The sequence below is a fragment of the Artemia franciscana genome, chromosome 17 (genome assembly GCF_032884065.1).
Source record: "Artemia franciscana chromosome 17, ASM3288406v1, whole genome shotgun sequence".
In the NCBI taxonomy this organism is placed as follows: Eukaryota; Metazoa; Arthropoda; class Branchiopoda; order Anostraca; family Artemiidae; genus Artemia; species Artemia franciscana.
In genome coordinates, this window is record NC_088879.1 from 42,815,092 (window position 1) to 42,839,600 (window position 24,509).

General features: G+C 35.5%; 1 protein-coding gene across 2 annotated transcripts in view; it reads left to right on the forward strand.

The window, feature by feature from the left end:
* Nucleotides 1–24,509, forward strand: part of LOC136038269 (insulin-like peptide receptor) — a 258,331-nt gene that overhangs the window by 48,863 nt on the left and 184,959 nt on the right. The gene's annotated exons all lie outside the window — the stretch shown is intronic.

Genomic DNA, 24,509 nt, shown 5'->3' on the forward strand with positions numbered 1-24,509 from the left:
CACCTTGCAGTACAAAACGTTAGGATTGATCAGAGACGAAATATATTTACCCTCTACATCCCAATATAAAAATTGGGAAGTTCTCTTTCCTATATCATTCCATCCTTCTCCAACGCTTCCTGAAAGTTTCCATTTAGTCCCTGATCCATTCCTAGATATTGCATGATAAGGGCTATTATTTGATAACATGGTTGCACATAATCTCTTTCAATTTAGGTCTGTCCCCTCCCCTCAATTCAAAATTTCAGTTCCGCCTGCCACCTCCTCCTCCCGTCAACACTTCCTGAAAGTCTCAACTTGATATCCCAAGTCGTTCTCAAGATATGTAGATTATGTAGATATGTAGATTATGTAGATATGTAGATATGTAGATGATATTTTAATATCATGGCAGTACAGTGTCTTTTGGTTTAACTTGCCACTGAACCGTGCATATATTTTTAGTCCCAAAGAAGCTTATGGTGCAAAAACGTTTAAATGGATGGGACACAAATTAATTTTAGCCCCTCCCGCAGCACATAACATGAATTATCCCCACCCTTCCCCTTCCTTCTCATAACAGTACCTGATAGTTTCAATTCTAGGCCCAAAGTAGTTCCCAAGGTATCGCAGATACACAATTTTGATTAATTGGACACATATGTTGTCTTTCGATTTACTTCTGTCCTCTCCCTCAATTTAAACTTTGCAGGCTATTTTCCTTGGCCTGTGACAGGCAATCCTTAAGAGATCGTAGCTGATTGACAAACATGATCTATCATATATACCAAAACATGATTTACATAGTTTAAGACCATCACCCGTGGGGAAACTGGGCTGCTGTCGATCTCGGAAGCACTCTTAATAGGTTTTTCAACTATTCTTAACAAAATTGCTCTTTTAAAATTTGATCCGACGCTATGAGGGATAAAGAGGGACGGGTCGTAGAAAAGAATACGGGATGGGATGGTCGCCCTGAAATAACTTTCGGCCCTAAGAAAGGGCAGTAGAACTTTCGATTTCAAATAGCTTGAGCCCCCTACGACCACCCCTTTGATGCAAAAGTGGCATGGGAAAATAATGTTGAGGGCTTATGACTATGTACTACAGACGACGCTATGGTGTCGCCTCTGATGTATAGCAAAAAGGGTTCTTTAAGCCTCCCAAACAGGTTAGGGTTTTTTTTTTTTTTAATGACTTCTTGACCAGTTCTGTTGGCTAGCAACGACAGCATACCAGTGTAATGCGGTTAAGATAAACAGGAAAGGTTTCTGAAAGCAGAGGTTTGCTGGCCTCAATCCCCCATTGCACTTCCTGACTAAACGACCAAGAAACGGGGATATGCACTGTCGGTAGGGACTTGAAGTTTAATGTCGTATTCGTTACCTTTTTTTTTTTACCTTTATTAGATTCTATGAGGTTCCCTACTACCTCGTTTCAAATAACAAAAACGATTGGAAAATATTCTTCAAGTTAAACACTCCTCCCCGGCAAATCTTTCTGATTCCCATTTTTAAATCTAACCCGTTGCGTCTGCGCTTATTTTCAGGCGTATGTTTCGTATGTATGTTTCATTTCAGAGTATGTGATTACCTAATCATTTCTATGTAATATGTAGATAGTAAAAATATTTATAATCTCCCCCCCCCATTTTTTGTTCAATGTACCACCTAGGACGTTTTTGGCCTAAATTATGTTTTTCGGGTTTGCAGATACCCCACCTCCATCCCTCTGCTGGGAAGTCCTATTGTATTTTGCATAAGCTTTTGTAGCTCGGGCCTATGAAGGGGGCTAGAGAAGATTTTTGCCCTTGGTAATCTCAAATTTCCCTTTGGTAAATCTCCCATATCTCCACGGGTAAATTTTCCATTTATACCCAATGGTAAGACAACCAGGGATGTTTCTGTCATACATATACCACTATCTATCTTTCAGTATTTGTTCCTTGGAATAAATACTGTATCGTGCTCTTTGGTGTCTGTTTTAGGCTAAGTGCTTCAATGAAACAAAAGTGACGTATGGTAAAATGCGTGGGTAATGTATAATTTGGGCTTTATGATTGTAAATTGGAGGGGGGGGGGGTAAAGTAAAATGAATCGGTTTGAAAATGAAAATGCTTGCTTTTATCATTTCTAAAAGTGCTTCACTTTATTTTAATTACTTTCCCCATGTGCAAATATATAGCCCAAATTACATATTTCCCCTGCATTTTGCCATACGAACTTTTGTTTCAGCTTAATACCCGTAACACTAAAAAAAAAAAAAAAATCATTTCAAACGGTTCATTTTCTCAGTGTTCTGACTTCCATGTTTTAAATAATAAAAATATATTAAAAAAAAACGCCGACTTATCGTCAGTAAAGGACATCTTGAAAGATATACATAAATAGCCGACTCGAACAAAAATGATTTATGGCCCGCGTTGAGCCCATAGCTTAGATACCAATAAAGTTATGAAAACTCGATTTATTTTTGGGACACAGTGCGCCTTAGCGATGCTAGCGGCTGGAGACAGGAAACTGGCAGCACAGCTTATATAACCAATATTGGTATTTACGCTGTGTATGCAACAAACAAAATTGCGTTCCCGTCTGTGGTGTACGATCTACGCGTCGGAGTGCGGTCTTGGAGGAGGCGCCAAGTTCAGAGCTCTGTACCAAAAGCTTCTCATGAGCAAGATAGGAGTTTTCATAACTGTATATTGGTATCTGCTGTGGTTAACCTGTTATATAATGTTTTAATCAATAAATTTATGGTTCATTGATACTTATTAAAAAGCACATTTAATATTTGTAACATATTTTTGATATGCTGATTTCTGGCATCCAATCATTCTGGAATTTATTATAACATTTCAGTTACATTTAAATTTATTTTATATATTTTTTTCTAACTTTTAATTGCGCAGTATTCTTATGACAAACCTATAGACTTTCGTATAAACATAAACGGATAAAACAATGCATTCCTCAGAGATGACGCAGTTTGTCTCGTTGTAGATAATCAATAAATACGTTCTACTTAATTTCGTTACTTTCCTGGACGAGGCCTGTTGCAACAGCCATATAATATTCCTGGGTGTGAAAATGGAACGATGGTACTTGTGTATTATTCAGAACACACTCAATAAGTGAAGTTAGGTTCTTTCGTGAACAAACTACGATACAGGTACATTTTCTGAGAACATCCAGCTTCATTGTTTGCTTTATCAAAAGTTTGTTCTATATATTTGCACATTAGGGGATGGGGTGGGGTGCATTGTATGAAATACCTAACTTGACCAAACCTAACCACCTCTATATATATAAAATATTTTATTAAAATGCTTTATCAAAAGTTTGGGCTGTATATTTGCACATTAGGGGGGAGGGGTGCATTGTATCAAATACCTAACCTAACCCCCTCTATATATAAAATATTTAATTAAAATAACCTGCATCGCAGTTTGTTTCACGAAAGAACCTAACTTCACTTATTGAGTGTGTTCTGAATAATGCCCAAGTACCGGAACGATTTCAAAGAAAGAGTTAAAAAGCGAAATTGTCAACCTTTTAGGGAATGCAAATATCTTTTTGTCCTTTTCTGCTAACTTTGGGCCCGGGTTCCCCTAAAATTTGTTGATGTTTTTTTTTTAGATTTTCCTATCGTTTATTATATTTAATTATATAATTGGCTTATGCCTAATTCTATTGAAAACCTGTTAAATAGCAAACCCATTTATTTGCATAAATTCTATACATCTCGGATATAAAACCAACTAACAAGCCTGACTTGCTCAGTAGGTAGGGCATCAGGTCCTGATCACGAGATTCCCGATTCGAGTTTGATGTCAGGTATTTTGTTTGTCAGCAAAAAGTAAAATAGGTCTATCGAGAATATAATTCTTTTTATTTAAAAGTTATATTTATATGAAAAAAATTGGTGTTAGACTATTTTGTGTTGCAGATAGATAAAGAATTCAATTAAAGTGGAAGGGCTATTTTTCTCCGCATTTACGTATTTTCATCGTTTTTTTATTGTTATTAGGCCTATATATACCTATATAATCGGCTCATGTCCAACTTCAAAGAAAACATTTTTAAGGGCACTCGTTTATTTGTATATATCAGTCAAGCCCGTATCTGGGGGGCTGGGGGGTTTGATCCCCCTCCAAAAAATTGTCCAATTCGTAAAAACGTAAAAATACATATAAGCAAATTTTGATGCGTTTTTTAAGTTTTTTTGCGAAACCCCCGAAAAAATACCCCTCGAACAAAAAAATCTGGATCCGACCTTGACATCAGAACTTCAAAAGGTGTTAAACCTGATAACAAGTCCGGCGAGCTCAGTAGGTAGATCGTTAGACCTATGATCACGCCGGTTTTGAGCTTGGTTTGAGCTTGGTCGTCAAACTTGGTCGTAATTTTGAGCTTTGGTCGCCGGTTTGAGCTTGGTGTTAGTTTTTTTTTTGCCGTCAGTAAATAAAGAATATTGTAAATCATTTCCTTTTTGGGCAAAAGTTACGTTTTCGAAAAATTGGTTTTAGATTATTTCACGTGTGCATATGGATAAAGAATTTGATTAAAGGGATGGGGTATTTGTCTTCGTACGTGAATTTTTGCCAAAGCTATAGTTTTTATTCAAGTTGAGACTTTCAGGGACAGTTTTAGCGAGGGTGGGGGTTCAGGTGTCTGAATTTTGCATGGGGATGGAGACAAACCAATTTTCGGAACCTCAAAAAAAGTATTTGCCATGGTTTCTTTTCTTAATGCCTGTCTGTCGAAAGGCTTCTAGTTTTCTAAATAACCTGCCTATTCTTGTTTTTTTTTCTAGTTGTGTGAAGATAGATATGGTAGAGAGAGAGAGAGGGAGAGAGAGAAGAGAAGAGAAGGAATATAAATAAATTGGGGGATCGAATACTCCATTCATATCTGTCACTAATAGCTGAGCTATCTAGGAGTTTTATATGTTAGTGACAAATACGTCTCGTAATATGTAATATTTTAGTGTTTAAAATTTGTATATTCACAATAAGATTTCTAAAAAAATTAGATCAGCAACCCAAAAAATGTCTTTATTTCTGGCTCTTTGAAGCCAATCAGTCCATTTTTTTATAACTACTTTTCAGAGTTAACTTTCCATCCATAATTTTTCTCCCTTTTCCTGTTTTCCCTCTTCATTATCGTTTTTTGTCCTTCTCGTTTTTGTTCGTCCATTTAAGCCCCCCCCCCTATAAAACTAGTCCTTGCAGCTTCCCTCTTTTTTGTGTTTTCCTCAAACAGGTTCCCTTCTGTATTCTTAGTCATTAATTCTTTCGTCTCCAAATTTGTAAGATTATACTTTGGAATAAATAAAAACATGATTTCCATACTTTTTGGTTTCTCTACTAAACTGGCCTTTGCTTTTTTAGCTTTGTGCTTCAGATGTATTTGTTTCCCTTTTTTGGGCCTTTTCAGCAAATATTTCTGTTGTTTCGTAATCCTACTAACCTGATCCAGTTGGATAGAATTGCGCAAGACAGGGCAAATGTAGATTACAGTTTATCACTAAAGAAACATTCCTTGGGTCAATGATTAGGTAACCCCCAGCGATGGGGTGCTCACTTTTAGGACCACAGATGAATATGTAATTGGTAAGGAGAAGTTATCAACTTATATTTGTAGCATTAATGTCGGCCATTAGAGCCAGTGGCGTTTTATGAGTTTTTTTGTTGAGGAATTTCGGTACTTCTGTATTATAACGACCCCACTCAAGCTTTTGATCTGAGTAGAACCGGATTCTCTAACTGCAATTGGCTATAATTAGCTTTGTCTCAATGAGAAAAACTACGATATATGTATATTTTAATTAAATGTTTAATATATACTGATGGTCAGGGTAAGTTAAGTTAGGTGAGGTATTTAATATAATGCGTTGGTACTTATCGGTTTTATAATAGACACTCGGGAAGTGAAGTCTGATTAATGCTAATGAAATGAAACAAAATATGATGGATATATAATAGCTTACAAACAAATTTGGGCTATATATTTGGAATTTAAGGGGGGGGGATTTAATATATGCTATGCTTTACCCGCACTAATGTGCAAATATATAGCCCAAATTTGTTTGCATAAAGCAAACCAAAATACAAACTAAATAGGCTGCTTAAATAAAATATAGCTGTAATTTATTTTGCAACTAAACCAAAGCTAATTGTGTGGTATAACGAAGTTGCTTGACCAGTTTCTTCTGTCATGCTCGCATCATTCACGATCAAAATTGTATAGTGTCTATTATATAACCGATAAGTACCAATGCGCTCTGCGCGGCCTGTTTTCCATAATTTTCTTCTGTAGTTTCCATAATTTTGTTAATAAAGTATTATATTTTCTTTTTTTTCTGGAATGTTTCATTTGGATTAACCTAACTTCACTTCTTGAGTGGAGTCACTATAATCCATAAGTACCCAAATTTTAATACTTCTTGGGGCCCATGAGGCACACCCAGGATCTCCTTTGTGGGTGACCAATAATAAAAAAATAGCCACGAGGTAAATAATTAAAAACAGTCGGCATTTGGTAATTTAAATAAGAAACGACCAGATATTCTGGAAAAAATCATGATTTGGGGTGGGGATTGGACCCCAGACCGTTCTCTGGGTTTGTTCCTGCCGTGTGGATCATTTTGTAAAGTTGATTTTTTATATGTCACCAGAAAGTTGAAATGATTAACGGAGGCGTATTATAAACGAAATTTTAAATAATCATGGGAGGAGCTAATTTGGCTACCCTCCACCCCCCCCGCACTGATGATCAATGCCTTGTTCTTGTTTAAACTCAAGTTACTAAGGCTACTGGTCTGTCTTTCCGCCCCTGCTATATCCTATGTTGTGACATAAGGTGTCACTATTGATTGTTTCCGTTAAAAATCTGATTTGACAGGTGATCCCATTCAGGCGTAGTTTTCTTCTAAATATTCTGCGTAGTTCCATTCTGGTGAGTTTACACCTAAATAAGCTTATAGTCGCTGAGTCATCGATGGTGTTTTTTTTTTTACTTTGATGATGTAATCGATGCGTATTTAGTCATTGGGATTGCCTTGGAAGTGTATTATTTTGACTTGTCCCGAAATAGACAATAATTATTTCTTAATAATGGTTTTTTGACTATTGTCATTGTGAATGCACTGATAATTTTAACTAATTAGATTGCCGCTTACTTTTATCCTATTAACATTGGCTGCCAGATGTGACTAATTTGAGGGGGCAGCCGGTCATTGGACTGTCGCTGGTTTGGTGCAGTTTCGCATATGAAGCCAAAGAAGGTCATTGGAGTTATGGGCTACGAATTTTTCGTGGCGAAAAAGGCAGAAGGCCACCAAAACTATCTGAACTCTTTGACTATCTACCTTGGTTCTACTGCCCTAGGAATGGACACATGGGCGAATGATAGACAGACATATCTATTAAAAATAAACTAACATCAGTTTTATACAGTCCTAATAAGGGGGGGGGATATTAATGTCATAATTGCCTCTCACTCAATTGGATTATCTGTCTTGGCTTTTTCTACAATCAGCCATGACATCCGCCCACAACTATTCCATTTTAATTCAAAATTGAATTAAAATGGATAGTTGTGGACATCAACTCATGGCTAATTGTAGAAAAAGCCAAAACAGATAGTCCAATTGAGTGAGGGACAGTTCTGGCATTATCCCCCCCCCTTATTAGGATTGTGTAAAAACGATGTTAGTTCATTTGTTAATACCCCCCACAAGAAAAATCTAGATACGCAAATTAGTACCATTTAGAACAACTGCCCAAGCATGTGGGGTCAAGCGTCATTTTTTTTTTCTGATGAGTCAAATTCGAATTCTAGTAACTAAAAAAAAAAGGTACGCAAGTTGATGCTATCTAGAACACCCGGCCAGTGCTGTAGGGTCGAATATTAATTCTTTGTTTTGATGAATAGGTTTGGAATTTTAGCACCACTCCCCCCCCCATAAAAGAAACAACCCAGAAGCGCAAGTTGGTGCCATCTAGAGCACCTGTCAACTACTGCAAGGTCAAAATATAAAATTTGTGTAATGAACCAGATTTGTCTCAAAACGAAAGATGTACTTTCATATTGAGAGCAGAAAGGATTTTTTTAAAACTTTTTCCGAATTAGGTGTCTTTTGGGGTTTAAATTAAAAAATAATGTAATATCTTCCCGGTTATATTCAACATATAAATTCATTTTAATATTCTCTTAGCTAGGGGTATAAAAAATATTTGTTTCAATCAGGGACGGTCTCCTCTGCATCCTATGGATTAAGCATTTCTGCAATTACCAATGGCCTTGAGAGAGGGGGGGGGAACAGGAGCTTTCAAATTTTACTTTTAGCTTTGCATTGCACTTAGATTTAAAAAAGAATTATCTTGCCAAAATTCTGCCCGTTTCCAACGTGTTTAGAAATTAATGATTGCACAAAACGTGTTAACAAAGTGGACAACTCCACAGGGGATAGTGCCCTTGGAAACTGGATGACCCTAATGATATCTTTTGGTACCCTAAAACTACTCATTATTTTTGGTCCTATGACAATTTAGCCGAGTTTGGACCAAAATTGCCACTCCGCTACATAAGACGGCAGAGAATGGCAGTTTGTTACAGCTTGATCTTCTCTGCCACTTTACAAAAGGGCACTAAAATTATAAAATGCCATTTGAGCGAGTCTTATTGTTTTTTTGTTTGTTTTTTTTTTAATATACGAAGCTCCCTGAAAAAACGCACTCCTAAATAAAATCTGGAGGAGGTGGGTAGGAATGCCGATAGAGTGAATTTCCAGATTACAGTGCTCCAATTTTAAAGGGAGTGAGAGTTGATTGGAGGGGCTAACCCTCCCTCTTTTTCAGTTAAGTACATAGGACAAGCCTTTCATTTTGAGGCAAACCTCTACGTTGTGATCGGTAAAAATGACATCCTTTTTCGAGAGTGTTTTATCCCTTTTTAAATTAATTAAAGATTTAAATTAAAAAAAATAGTAATTTGAATTAAATTATATGTTTTTCCTTTTTTACGTAAAATTTGATAGATAACTTTGAATTTATTCTTTTAAATTTAATAAATTATATATTTGATACCAGTATACTAATTGTATTTTCTTAATAAATATACTTGTTGCAGCATCTAGTTTTTTTCAATTCCAGTTAGCATCGACAAGGGTCGATTTTTATATATCGGTCATTATCATAAATTAGTGTTGAAACAAATAAAAAAAAAATAAGGGGTCAATTTCTTGCACACAATGGATAGGAATGCCAATTTACGAAAATGTTGGGGGATTTTTTCAATTTTCTTTAATGGAAATAAAGAAAAATGCAGTTTTCAAAACCTAGGGGTATTGCCCCACCCCTCCAGCCAATGGTACCCCTGGTGGTGGTGGATTTTCCTCCAGAATTGGCTGAAGCAGTTGCCAAAGTGTTATGAAATCCATGTTAAAATATCAGGAAATCGTGGTTTGGACCTGAAACCCGCATTTTCAATTCCCACCATCGTCCTTGGAAATAATTCTGACCCCTTCATATAGGAAAAATTGCTTGAGCCTTGTAGGCTAATGATTCATATTTATAAGGGAAAGAATAATTTGTCAGTTGCAATTCTATTAAATTGATAATCCGGCGTTGTATTGTTGGCTAACTGGGTGGGATTAGGAAGACTTTATGTTTAGTAGTAAATAACATGGGGGGTGTAGGCAATGATGTCAAGTCAAAATGGTTCCAACCTACTTTTAATCAAAAATTTGGAAAGGCATAGTCCTTTGCCTTCAGAAAAGACCTAGGCCAAATACAAGGAGGGGGAATGGGCCTTGAATTTAGATTGTTCTGAAACTATTTCAGATTCTGGGGTTTTTTGAAAAGAGGAGTAAGAGACAACAAATGCAACCCTATGGGAAAATTTAGGAAATATCAGACCAGTGTTAACTGTGCAGCTATGATTACGGAGTTAATTTCTTCTGATTTCAATCATACATAACTCACTGTTATGTTAAATATGTCTCAGAGGAAAATTATTTGTGAACAATCCGCTTTTTCCTTCTGTTTTCACTTAAGCATATTTTTCTGAGATACTTGAGGCTCTAACGGTTATTGTGACTCTCAGAAATGTTGGCATTAGTTACTGTCTGATCAGATGTTTTATATACGCTATTATCCAGGTTTGGAAGATCATTTCTCTTGTTTTATTTGCAACTTAGTCTGTCCTTTAGCTAAACCATGGAAAAAAAAGTTTATATTCAGGTTTTAAAGTAGCTGGAATGTTGTTAGGGATAATGTCAGTTGCATATGTTAGAGGGTTTAGGGACTTTCCCTGTTTTAGATTTCTTGTTCTGATTGAGGAGCTGTCCGCTTTCAAAAATCGTATGCATCAGATGGCGTGTACCATGCATGGCATGAGGAGGCATGGCTGGCCAGAAGTGTGCCACGTTTGGCGAAACGAGTGGTGCTCTGAGATGTACGCCAGATGGCGGACAGGGGACCATTGCTCGGTTTTGGTTGTAACAAAAAGGAAAAAACTCTCTTGGACTTGGATTATGCTGATGATTTAAGCATCCTTGATGAAAGTGTGAGCAAAATGAATGAACTTTTAGAGGTTTTTCGAGTTCAGGGTGCTAGAATAGGTTTGAAAATTAATTTTAAGAAGACTAAGTCACTAAGACTAGGAGTAAGTGAAGATGAAAAGGTAACGTTGGGTAACGAAAAGATTGATCAAATGGGCAGCTTCGCTTACCTTGGTAGTATTACTAGTAAAGAAAGTGGGAGCAGTGAAGATGTTAAAAGTAGAATAGCCATGGCTCAGGGTCTTTTTTTTACAGTTAAAAAAAGTTTGGGAGAATAGGAAGATAAATCTGTAAACCAAGATTAGAATATTGGTAGGTACAGTGATGACAGTGGTCAAATATGGCTCTGAAGCATGGACGCTCCGAAAAGCGGATGAAGATTTACTAGATGTTTTCCAGAGAGATTCTTTACGGATTGTTCTGGGTACCTGGTTGACTGACCGTATTTCAAAAAGTAGGCTGTGCGAAAAATGTTGTTCAGTCCCTCTTCCTAGGGCTATAATGAAAGAAAGGTTGAGATGGCTAGGCCATGTTGTGCGGATGAAGGGTGACAGATTGCCAAAGATTGTCGTTTTTGGCCAACCGTCTAGGGCTAAACGGAAAGCAGGTTATCTTCGTCTTGGGCGGGAGGACAACATTAGATAGATTTAAAGGAAATGGGACTTCCTGGGAGGGTTTAAAAAGGGAGGCTTTGAATTGATTGGGATGGAGGAGGAGTGTGCGTAGCTGTGTTGGCGTCAGGTGTCTTGGTGCTGTGGTGAGTCGTTAGTAGTAGCAGTAGTAGAAAGAACAAAATCAAAAATATGCTCAGAAGAAAAACTTACGGGAATCGAAGGATTTTTTTCCTGGGAGGTGGGCCAAGGTCCCCGTAAAAGTGTGTTCACAAATCTAATATATCAAGGTCTGTGTATTATGTCATATTTTCCGTTTTTTTTGCAAGGATTGGGCGATGGGGCTAGTTCTCTGGTCAGTCTTGGGAGGATTAAATATCTTTTTTAACTGAAAGTAAGGAGCAACATTAAAACTTAAAAGAGCAGAAATTAGGCTATTAATCATTTGAGGAGGGTCACCCTCTCCTCAATACCTTGCTCTTTACGCTAAAGTTTGATTTTTTGTCTTAGTTATTTAAGAATGAATCCTGAATCACAAAGGCCGTTTAATTAGAATAATAAGCTCTTTTAAAAGTTCTTAAAAACTTTGGCGTAAAGAGGGATATACTGAGGGGAGGGTGACCCCCCCATCAAATGCGTAATAATTTATGCTGGTTTTAAGTTATAATGTTGGTCCTTACTTTCAGTTGAATCGTTTTTGATCGTTTTTTCAATAATGATATGAAGTCCGGCTCCCCTCCATGGAAAATTTCTTTCCCCCATGAAAAGCTTCTCCATGGAAGGATCCTTCCACGTAAAAATTCCCCCTTTTCAAAAACTGGGCAAATTTTCTCAGGCTCGTAACTTTTTATGGATCTCATTAAATTTGATGAATTTTACATATTTTGAAAAATTTGATTCTTTTGATGTATCTATTGTTATCAAAAATCTGTTTTTTAGAGTTTCGATTACTATTGAGCTGTGTCGCTCCTTACTTACAGTGTTACTATGAACTGTTTGATCCCTCATCCTCATATCGTCATTAATACTTTTAACAGGTGAGTGTAGGGAAGGGTATTATGTTCAAATTGTCCTAAAGAACCCCAAGAACCCCTTCATTAAGATTAATTCTAAAGATTTACCTTCTCAATGATACAAAGTCATCTTTTTTTGGAAAGAATCATTTGGTCTCTCCTAAAAGTCATTCACAAGCGCAGCCCCCCCCCTAAATCTTGAGATTTCTGGGTTCTTCTACAATGGCTGTGATTGTTCAAATAATACGAAGCCCCTCCCCCGCTAAAAAAATGCCTATGAGTATGCGCTTAAGTATGCACATAAACGAACAATTCATAATATTTTGTGGGGAATTCTCTTTCCAATAAGTGGAGTTGATGAATTTTATCTTTCTGAAAATCACAAAAATCTGTTCTGAAGTTCAAGAATCTGGTTTCTTTCAAGGAACTGCACGCTTACAAAAATTGTTTTACATCAATGGGCGTAAAGGGCTGCAAACAATTTCTTAGACCACACTGCTTTTCTATTTATGAAAAATTAAGCAAGAAAAAACGGATTTTAATTTCAACAAAGTAGTGAACAAAAAATAAAAACAAAGCAACACTTTAACTAAACAATATTCCGGATATCTCTGAATATTTTGAGTTGTTCTTATTTATTTATAGTAATTGTTATTTTTCATTTTTTTTCTTCATATTCGTGGGTTTCATTGTCGAGTTTTTTTTAATTTTTAAAACATTTTTTTCTTTTCGTTTTTTTTCGTTGAGAAAGGCTCCCAGACGTGGGGCCGAAATATTCGGAATATTTTTTAATTAAAGTTTTGTTTTTATTTTTTGTTCACTGCTTTGTTGAAATTGAAACCTGTTTTTTTTTTTCCGTATTGGGCTGTATGCAAGGCATGAAATGGAGGGGGGGGGGGTGAAAAAACTAATTCTATTTGATAAATTGAATAAGTAGTCTCTAGAAATTTGATCCAGTTGGGGGCAGGAGTTTGTCGTCTTAGCTGTCAAAAATGTCTTCTTTTTTTTGCCATTTTCATATAAAGAATGCTTTTTTGGGAATTTTCATTGGAAAAGCGAGAAGAATTGATTCTCTTGTGTTTTGCAAATAAATTCCTTCCCCCAAAATTTTCATGAGTTAGCACCATTGATCTGTTGGCATAGTTTATTCTGAGGCTGCCAGTGAGATTACATTTAACGATTTGTCATTTAATTTTCGTCCTCGAAGACAAAAAGAACTACTTGTGATTATTTTCGAACAGTATGTAAAACCTTGATGATTTTTGCTATAAAAACCGGTAGAGGAATCTTGGGGTTCGGCAGAATATTGAGTAGGACTGCTTTGTGTAATGTTTTGGAGGAATTGGGGCAGCTTGCGAATAAAGAACCACATTCTAAAAGTCCAGAGAGCAGATCTAGAGAGCCAGATGAAATAACGGAAAGAATATTAGGATTTTGCCAATAATTCTTTATCCAAATTAATTAAATAAAGGCCACAAACTGCCAAAAATGGCCAGAAAGAAGTATTTTCTTTGAATTCAGAGCTTTCTGTAGATTTTAGTAGTTTCTTTTTGTGTCGGGAGATGGATCGGGAATTCGGTAAGCGGAAGCATTACTCTGTTGGTCGTTCTAATTAAGTTCTAGCCTAGTTTAATTACCTTTATTTGTTTACCAAACTTAATTAGTTATTAATAAATTAAATAGATAACCTAATTATTTAATTGATAATCTTCAATAATTAATAATCTAAATAATTAATTATTATTTAATTAGAAAATTTGCCCAACTATTGAAAAAGAGGAATTTTTTTTTACATGGGAGGATCTTTCCATGGATAAACTGTTCGTGGGGTAAGGGAATTTTTATTTAAGGGAATTATTATTTAAAAATGATCATAAATTAGATAAAAAAATTAATATATAATTAATTAATTATTCAATTGCCAAAAAACTAGTTTAATTTATCTTGCACGTGATTTTCCCCCCTTGATAAGCAGAGCGAGTTTGCTTTCATGTGAATTTTCTTGTCTTCACCACACACGACCAACCTGACCATCACATTTTCTCAGTATTGCTGATGTATGAAAATAAAAAAATGATTACCTGTGTTTGGGTATATCCACATTTCTATCGTGATGTCTAGTACAAATTTCTTCGTAGATTTGTATCTTGGTTTTATAGTCTACAGCGTCCTTACGATGGTTCATTTAGTTGAGGAGAAAACAGAGCTAATTTTTGTAATTTGAGACGAAATTTTTTTCAAGGAGGGAGGGTAATAAATTGAAATATTTTGGTATTCTGGTTTGGTGATTTGAATAAGAAGTGCCCATAAATAGTATAAATTCAGTATTTGGGGCGGTGGTGGTAGACTCTGAAGCCGCCCTGCGTATGTCCTTGCATATACACCTAATTTTCTGGGGAGGGGATGGAAGGGGAGGTACATGCACGTACGCAGGGGGGGGGGGGGCTAAGCCTTCGAAACAGCTGATACGAAGTAGCGCTTTTTTTTATTTAGTACTGGAAAAAGCATGTATATCGGAAAATACAGATTAACTTTAATCTGTAGTATTGTAGCGGATGGGGGGAAGAAGACTGAAGCCTCAAAAGTACGTTTTAGGCTCAGGTTATGTTCATAGCGATTTAGAACAAGTGATTAATCTATTATATCCAACTGAAAGGGAAATTTTAGAGTTAACAGTGTAATATAGGTGCTTCGTTGGGTAGTTTTTCTATCGCAAAAACGTAGATTTTAATGAAAAATGATAGTTTCCAAAATTAATCCATTGAAAGCTGTACTTTATCCCGAAAAGGGGGGATAAACGCCGTAATATCAAGGATAATTCTATTTTGCTGCGGAAAACAAACTCTCTTTACAAAAAAAAAATAACAGTACAATTGCTAATTACTTCAAAGAGGGTAAAAAGTTATACAGAACATGGATTAATAATTGGGCAGTGACTTGACCGGATAATTGCATGCTGTAAAATCCCCCCAAAAAGGCTTCACTCATGCATCTAGATTCTTAATAAATGTCCCATTTTTGCTAGAAATCCCAAGAAACCATGGGGAAATTAAACATTTCACAAAATTTTAGGGGGGGTCTCGAAGCCCCCCCCTCCCCTGCGTACGTGCCAGGGGAGATAATTTGAAAAATTCCAAAACAGGTGATTTGCGTAAAATTATAAGAAATTAATTGAGAACAGTTCAAGATTTGAGAGCTGTGTGGGGGGGGGGGGTCACGGAACCGAAGCCTCTTACTCCTTTGCACTTGCCTAACATGTTTAGTTTTACAGATTCATTCACAGTGATTGGTAAGTCTTTTCGGTAAGTCCCCGCTGTGCTTATACATAAATTTCATTTATTGATGCTAGTTAAAGCGCAAAATTTGTGGCCACATCTGCCAGGGACCCACCCAGGGGGATTTTGGAACCTGTGTCCCTCCTAAACCTCCAAATTTAAACAAATTACAGGGCACTTTTAATTCAAATTATTAAGTAAAAAGTGTTTTGTTATTTTCCCCCCTCCAAAAAAATCCCATATACGTGCCTGGCATCAGGTGCCATTAAATAATATGACTAGAAACAACAGCAGGTTCATAGCATTAGCGAAATTTTGTGCCAGCAATGACAAACCTAGCATTGATTACCAGAAAATCGCATAAAAAATTTATTTTTGTTACGTGTTTACGAGTCAGGCGAACATTTCGTGGTGGGTTTAAACCCACTTACCCCTACTGAATACGGCCTTGTTTGCTTGGTTTCTTCTTTTTTTCTTCGTTTTAGTGAACAGTTTTTAGATGTGTCATACTCCCATCAGATAGCATTGATGTTTATTTATAATTTTGGCTTTTGACTTTATAATTTTGAATTTAAATTTTTTTATAGCTTTTGACTTTGTTTTTCTTTTTGATTCCCAAAAGTTCAAAGTTACCTAATGTATCTGCTATTATTATCACTGGTTCCCCTTTGAATCAAACAGTTCGTGGTAACGAACTGTAGTAAGGAGCGACCCGGCTCAATAGTAACCAAAACTCTAAAAAATTGAATTTTGATATCGATAGCTACATCAAAAGAATCGCATTTTAATGCTGATTTTAAATATATAAGTTTCATCAAGTTTAGTTTTACCCATCAAAAGTTACGAGCCTGAGAAAATTTGCCTTATTTAAGAAAATAGGGGGAAACACTCCCTAAAAGTCGTAGAATCTTAACCAAAATGACACCATCAGATTCAGCGTATCAGAGAACCATACTGTAGAAGTTTCAAGCTCCTATCTACAAAAATATGGACTATTGCATTTTTTGCCAGAAGACAAATCACGGGTGCGTGTTTATTTGTTGTTTCCAGGGGTCATCGTATCGACCAAGTGGTCCTAGAATGTCGGAAGAGGGCTCATTCTAACGGAAATGAAAAGTTCTAGTGCCCTTTTTAAGTGACCAAAAAAATTGGAGGGTATCTAGGCCCCCTCCCACACTCATTTTTTTCCCAAAGTCAACGGATCAAAATTTTGAGATAGCCATTTTGTTCAGCATAGTCGAAAATCATGATAACTTTGTATTTGGGGATGACTTACTCCCCCACAGTCCCTGGGGGAGGGGCTGCAAGTTACAAACTTCAACCAGTGTTTACATATAATAATGGTTATTGGGAAGTGTACAGACGTTTTCAGGGGGATTTTTCGGGTTTTGGGGGTAGGGTTGAGGGAGGGGGCTATTTGGGAGGATCTTTCCTTGGAGAAATATGTCATGGGGAAAAAATTCAATGAAAAGGGCGCAGGACAAATCTGGTCACGTTAGAAAAAAACGTCAAATTCAGAGCTTAATATACAATGTTGGGTGTTCGGAGCCTCTCTATTATGGAGTATAATTTGAAAATAACACAACTATACGAGCGATAAAACATATACCACAACCATAACTCAAAAAACGAAAGAACTGCTAAGAGATAACACAACTATAAAGCGAAAACAGGTGAAAACTAACAGGAAAATAAACGAACTAAGAGGTGGAAGGGGCCCAGAGAAAAAATATAATCCTTTTCCAATTTTGAGCCTAACTTCCGCAAAGGAGTAATAATGTCAGAAGCCCCGAAATACCGAATTATTTTCTTTTCAAACAGTTCGTGGTAAAGAACTGTAGTAAGGAGCGACCCGGCTCAAGTTTCATCAAGTTTAGTTTTACCCATCAAAAGTTACGAGCCTGAGAAAATTTGCCCTATTTTCGAAAAAAGGGGGAAACATCCCCTAAAAGACATAGAATCTTAACGAAAATCACACTATCGCATTCGGCATATCAGAGAACTCTATAGCAAAAATTTCAAGTTCCTATCTAAAAAAAAGTGGAATTTCATATTTTTTGCCAGAAGACAAATCACAGGTGCGTGTTTATTTGTTTGTTTGTTGTTTTTTTTTTCTTTTCCCCAGGGGTCATCGTATTGACCAAGTGGTCTTAGAGTGTCGCAAGAGGGCTCATTCTTACGGAAATAAAAAGTTCTAGTGCCCTTTTTAAGTGATAAAAAGATTGGAGGGCAAATAGGCCCCCTCCCACGCTATTTTTTTCCAAAAGTCAACAGATTAAAATTTTGAGATTGCCATTTTGTTCCACATAGTCGAAAACCATAATAACTATGTCTTTGGGAATGGCTTACTCCCCCACAATCGCTGGGGGAGGGGCTGCAAGTTACAAACTTTGACCAGTGTTTACATATAGTAATGGTTATTGGGAAGTGTACAGACGTTTTCAGGGGGATTTTTTGGTTTGGGGGGTGGGGTTGATGGGAGAGGGCTTTGTGGGAGGATCTTTCCTTTGAGGAATATGTCATGGGGGAAGGAAAATTCAATGAAAAGGGCGCAAGATTTTCTAGCATTACTATAAAAAAAACAATGAAATAATAAACATGAAAACGTTTTTTCAAATGAAAGTAAGGAATAGCATTGAAATTTAAAACGAACAGAGATTATTACGCATATGAGGGGTTCTAAAAATACTTTAGCATAAAGAGCGAGGTATTTAGGAGGATATAAATACCTCGCTCTTTATGCTAAAATATTTTTAGTAATTTCAACTATTTATTCTACGGCCTTTTTGATTCAGGGATCATTCTTAAAGAATTGGGACAAAACTTATGATTTAGTGTAAAGAGCGAGGTATTAACGAGTTTACAAACCCCCTCGTACACATAATAAAAATATAAGAATATAAAAGTTTGTTACGTAAGTTAATTCTTAAGTTACGTATTTTTTTTACTAATAAAAACGTTCGTTGAAAATTAAAAGTTCTAGTAGCTTTTTAAGTAACCGAAAAATTGGAGGGCAGCTAGGCCTCCTTCCCCAACCCTTATTTCTCAAAATCGTCTGATCAAAACTAAGAGAAAGCCATTTAGCCAAAAAAATATTAATATACTAATTTCATTTCAATATTTTATGTGCGGAGAGCCAAAATCAAACATGCATTAATTCAAAAACGTTCAGAAATTAAATAAAAAAAAACTAGTTTTTTCAACTGAAAGTAAGGAGCGACATTAAAACCTAAAACGAACAGAAATTACTCCGTATATGAAATGGGTTGTCCCCTCCGCAGTCCCTCGCTCTTTACGCTAAAGTTTGACTCTTTGCCACAATTCTACTTTTTAAAACAATTAAAAACTTTAGCGTTAATTTACGTTATTATTTTTACGTTACGTTATTTTTTTACGTTACTTTTTTTACGTTATTATTTTTACGTTATTTTTTACGTTTTTACGGAACATTATTGGAGGAGGTCAATAAAAAAAAATACAGGCTGGGGAATAATAAAAAATATCTTAGACCACACTGCTCTTCCATTTACGGAATTTAAGAGAGAAAAACGGGTATGATTTAATTAAAAAGCAACAAACATCAAAAAAAAACTTTGAATAATAAAAATGATAAAAAGCCTTTATCAACGGGGAAAAAAGTTAAAATTATTTAAAACATAACATGTAAAGAAAAAGACAAAACAAAAAACACATGAAAACAGAACGAACAAATAAATATAATTCACATCTAAATTGCAGCATTTTGGAAGTTATTAAGATGTGAGTTTTGTTTAATTGTTTGTTTTGTTTTGTGAGTTTTTTTGTTTTCTCTTTATGTTTTACGTTGAATTTGCTTCAATTTTCACCTTTTCCCCGTTGGCAAAGACTCCAGGACGCAGAGTCGAAATATTCGTATTTTTATTATTTAAAGTTTGTTGCTGTTTTTTTCCACTGTTTTATCTAAACTATACCTATTTTGTTCTCTTTAAATTCTAAAATAAAGAAATTGATAATATTAATAAGAAGTGCCCAGGTATCCAAGAAAACTTCTGATTTCGAGAGGTGCGGTGCCCCACCTTTCCTCCTCAAATAAACACGTTTTTTATCGATTGGTTTTATCTGTTTGTCTTATATTAATGAATTTATTAATTCATTTAGGATTTATAATTATAGATCTCTATGTTTTTTTTTTCTACAATGGCGTTTGCCCTAATTTCATGGTTGCAGTAATAGCTGCAGCCTTGTGAACAGGAAACCATAGTGTAGCCTATAGTAACCAAAAATAAAAAGAGTATGTTTTTAAATATATTTTCAAATACAAAAGAATCACCATTTTATGCACATTCTGGAAGAGTAGCTACCCCGCAATCAATATAGCTATTTTCAATTGATTGCAATAAGCTATGTTGAATATTGGGTATTATCGATGTTAAACTTGTGAAAAGTAGCGACAAAATAATTTTATGAGAGTTTTGGAAAAGAGCTTGAAATTCTTCGAAATCTCATACAGAAGTAGTTAGGAATTGGATCTTTTGACGTCAAATCGGTTTTTGCCTTATCCTGATGCCTTTGAAAAAATCTTCGTTTTACCAACAACTGCTTATAAATAATAAAAAAAGAGAAAAGAGAAGCGGCAAATACCTTTCAGCTCATCCCCATTCCTGAATAAGCGATGTTCTCTTACAACCTTTTCAATAGCTCTAGGGATATGTGCTCATGGGTCGCGCGCAGGAGTAAACCGAGAAATTGACCATCTGAATTTTTAATACAGGAGATGGTAACAAACTTCCCACATGCTGACTGTGTGCGTTACAGGTACCTATCTCCTGATTCACTGCCTTCGGCTGGAAGTGCAAAGCGTGGTTGGGGGCAAATCATCCGACGATAGCCATGTTTTCCCCCCAGAGATCTCGGGTAGCCATTTCGAGCTGGGTCGACTCTGGGCTTACATAGTCACACGACTGACCCCCGTTCCAAACCAAATTACCAGCGAGACGGTAAAGACTTGTCTCAATTTTCCCTTTTCAGGCAAAGTCAGCTGAGTGAGAGCTAAGCGAAGTCAGTGAGTTTAGTTTGCTGCAAACAACGTCAGCCGACTCTGACTGGGTTAACGATCTCTTAAATGCTTAACTCCATCCATTTTAATTTAATTAGCTTAATGAAGCCTTAGACTAGTAAATTTTCTTCTTTAAATGATCTGTTTACCTAATACAAATATTTGCCAAATTAGAAAACATTGGCTTTTCTGTGAAAAAGCCAGGTTATTGTTTTGCATGTACGTCAGCTCGGATAATGCTTTAAAGAGCACTGCGTCTATCTAGTCCTTTACATTTCCTGATTCAGATGCCCCTTCCCCCTTCTTGAAGACCTCAGAAAGATCGTTTAGAATGATCCTCGTTTTTATAGGTGGAATAATTTTTTAAGGTAACATTTTACGTGATTTTGTATTTTTACGGCAATATAGATCTCTAGATGCAGTGAAGCCATCCTGGAGAGAGGAACTTTGATGCATCTAGATGATTCCAGTTTATATATGTACTTAAATCGCATTTTTGACTTGTAGTTAGGGGTGCCAATTCACAAAAGTGTGGGGGGGAGGCAAGGATTCCTTCGATTTTTCCAATGATGATATAAAAAATGTATTTTTAAACCCAGGGTTTTTTTTTTGTTTCTAATGAAATTAGCAAAGAAGGTATTTTTTCAGATTCTAGGAGGTGGTTGACCCCCCTCACATTTAGCACCCCTGGCTGTAGTTTCGCTCTTAATATCTGCTAAATAAAATCTACAGCCGTCCTCAACTTTGCTTAAAGACGTGTATTTTTAATACAGGGAAAGACATTAACCAGTAACGTCAATATTTACACAGGAGTGACGTAGATTACTTACATTCTGTGAAAACTTTGTTTAATAGAAACTTAGTATTTCAATTTCCGGAAAGACAGTTTTTTTTGGCCTTCTGTTTATAATATAAATCATTCGTATAAAATCAAAACGCCCACTCTGAACAAACCAACTTTTCAGTAATTCTAGCCTGAAGTTATTCCGTTGTATGAAAATATTATTAAAAAGAGCAATATATTTTTTTGCAATATATATGAATGAATGAATGAACTTTATTGCCCGTAAAAGTATAAAAACACAAAGTACGGAGTACTATAAATAAACAAAAACAAAAACGATAAACAGTGAAAAAAATTCAAACTAACAAAAGACAGTATGAACTAATTAACCAGTATCAATATGGAAAAAAGGCTATAGAGGGTCATAAATATGAATAAAGTTGATAGTCTTTTTACATAGATCATCATCGGACGACCCGTGATGAATCCAATCTACTAAATTCATATCCAATAGTTAGCCAACAAATATGTGTCTCCAATAGGCCTAAGAATTTTGGCACTTTTTCTCCATTGAAAACTTGAATTCAATTTCCTAAATACTCCCACGGGGAAGTAGTTAGGAAAATCTAAAGACAATGTATTAAACTGCCATCCAAGAGGTTAAAACTTGATGGAATTATCGTATGATATCTCGGGAACAGGGGGGGGGGTCAAGTTGAAGGTTGTAGGGAGTGTTTGCGGATGGTATAATTCACTAGCAGAAAAAAATTAATTTCTGTTCGTTTTAAGTTTTGATGTCGCTCCTTACTTTCATTTAAAAAACTTGTTATTTTTATTTAATACATATTAAATTTACAAGCAGAAAAACTAAAAGAAAAAAAAACAATGGATTTTCCTTCGCATGTTTTAATTCGCAAGCAGAAAAAAAAAATCAGCAAATTTTCCTTTACATATTTTAATTTACAAACAGAAAAACTAAAAGAAAAATATCAACAGATTTTCTTTTGTATCTTTTAATTCACAAGCACAAAAACTTAAAGAAAAAAAAAATTCCTTCGTATGTTTAATTCACAAACATAAAAACTTAAAGCAAAAAAAAAAAAAAAACACTGATTTTTCTTCACATATTTTATGTCACAAGCGGAAAAAAATGAACAGATTCTTCTTTCAAACAGTTCGTGGTAACGAACTGTAGTAAGGAGCGACCCGGCTCAATAGTAACCAAAACTCTAAAAAATGGAATTTTGATACCAATAGCTACATCAAAAGAATCCCATTTTAATGCTGGTTTTAAATATACAAGTTTCATCAAGTTTAGTCTTACCCATCAAAAGTTACGAGCCTAAGAAAATTTGCGTTATTTTAGAAAATAGGGGGAAACACCCCCTAAAAGTCATAGAATCTTAACGAAAATCACCCCATCAGATTCAGCGTATCAGAGAACCCTACTTTAGAAGTTTCGAGCTCCTATCTACAAAAATGTGGAATTTTGCATTTTTTGTCAGAAGGCAGATCACGGATGCGTGTTTATTTGTTTTTTTGTTTTTTTGTTGTTTTTTTTTTTGTTTGTTTTTTTCCCAGGGGTGATCGTATCGACCCAGTTGTCCTAGAATGTTGCAAGAGGGCTCATTCTAACGGAAATGAAAAGTTCTAGTGCCCTTTTTAATTGACCAAAAAAATTGGAGGACACCTAGGCCCCCTCCCACGCTAATTATTTTCCCAAAGTCAACGGATCAAAATTCTGAGATAGCCATTTTATTCAACGTAGTCGAAAAACTTTATAACTATGTCTTTGAGGACGACTTACTCCCCCACAGTGCCCGTGGGAGGGGCAACAAGTTACAAACTTTGACCTGTGCTTACATATAGTAATGGTTATTGGGAAGTATACAAGCGTTTTCAGGAGGATTTTTTTTGGTTGGGGGGAGGGGTTGAGAAGAGGGGGATACGCTGGGGGAACTTTCCATCGAGAATTTGTCATGGGAGAAGAAAATTTCCATGAAGGGAGAGCAGGATTTACTAGCATTATTTAAAAAAAAAAACAATTAAAAAATAAATGTGAAAAAGCTTTTTCAGCTGGAAGTAAGGAACAGCAATAAAACTTAAAACAAACAGAAATTATTACCCATATGAGGGGCTCACCTCCTTCTAATACCTCGCTCTTTACGCTAAAGTATTTTTAGTAATTTCAACTATTTATTCTACGGCTTTTGTGATTCAGGGGTCATTCTTAATGAATTGGGATAAAATTTAAGCTTTAGTGTAAAGAGCGAGGTACTGACGATGGGGTGAATCCCTTCATATATGTAATAAAAAGATGAGAATACAAAAGTTCTTTACGTAAGCTAATTTATAAGTTACGTAAATCTTTTACCAATAAAAAGATTCGTAAAAAATTAAAAGTTCTAGTTGCCTTTTTAATTAACCAAAAAATCGGAGGGCAACTAGGCTTCGTCCCCCGCTCTTTTTTTCTCAAAATCATTCAATCAAAATTATGAGAAAGCCATTTAGCCAAAAAAAAAAAAAAAAAATATGCAAATTTTGTTTTGATTATTCCTCTGCGGAGAGCCAAAATCAAAACATGCATTGATTCAAAAACGTTCAGAAATTAAATAAAAAAATCAAGTTTTTTCAACTGAAAGTAAGGAGCGACATTAAAACTTAAAACGCACAGAAATTACTTCATATATGAAAGAGGCTGCTTCCTCATCAACGCCCCGCTCTTTACGCTAAAGTTTTTTACTGTTCTAAAAAGAATAATTGAGAGAAAGAGTCAAACTTTAGCGTAAAGAGCGGGGCGTTGATGAGGAAGCAGCCTCTTTCATATATGAAGTAATTTTTGTGCGTTTTAAGTTTTAATGTCGCTCCTTACTTTCAGTTGAAATAACTTGTTTTTTTTATTTAATACATATTTAATTCACAATCAGAAAAACTAAAAGAAAAAAAAAAACAATGGATTTTCCTTACTTAAAGAAAAAAAAATCAATGGATTTTCCTTCACATATTTTAATTTGCTAGCAGAAAATAAAAAACTAAACAGATTCTCCTTTATATATTTTAATTCACAAGCAGAAAAACTAAAAGAAAAAACTCAACATATTTTACTTCGCATGTTTTAATTCACAAGCAGAAAAACTTAAAGAAAAAAAAAATCAGCAGACTTTCCTTCACATATATTAATTTGCAAGCAGAAAAACTAAAAAACTAAACATATTCTCCTTTATATATTTTCATTCTCAAGCAGAAAAA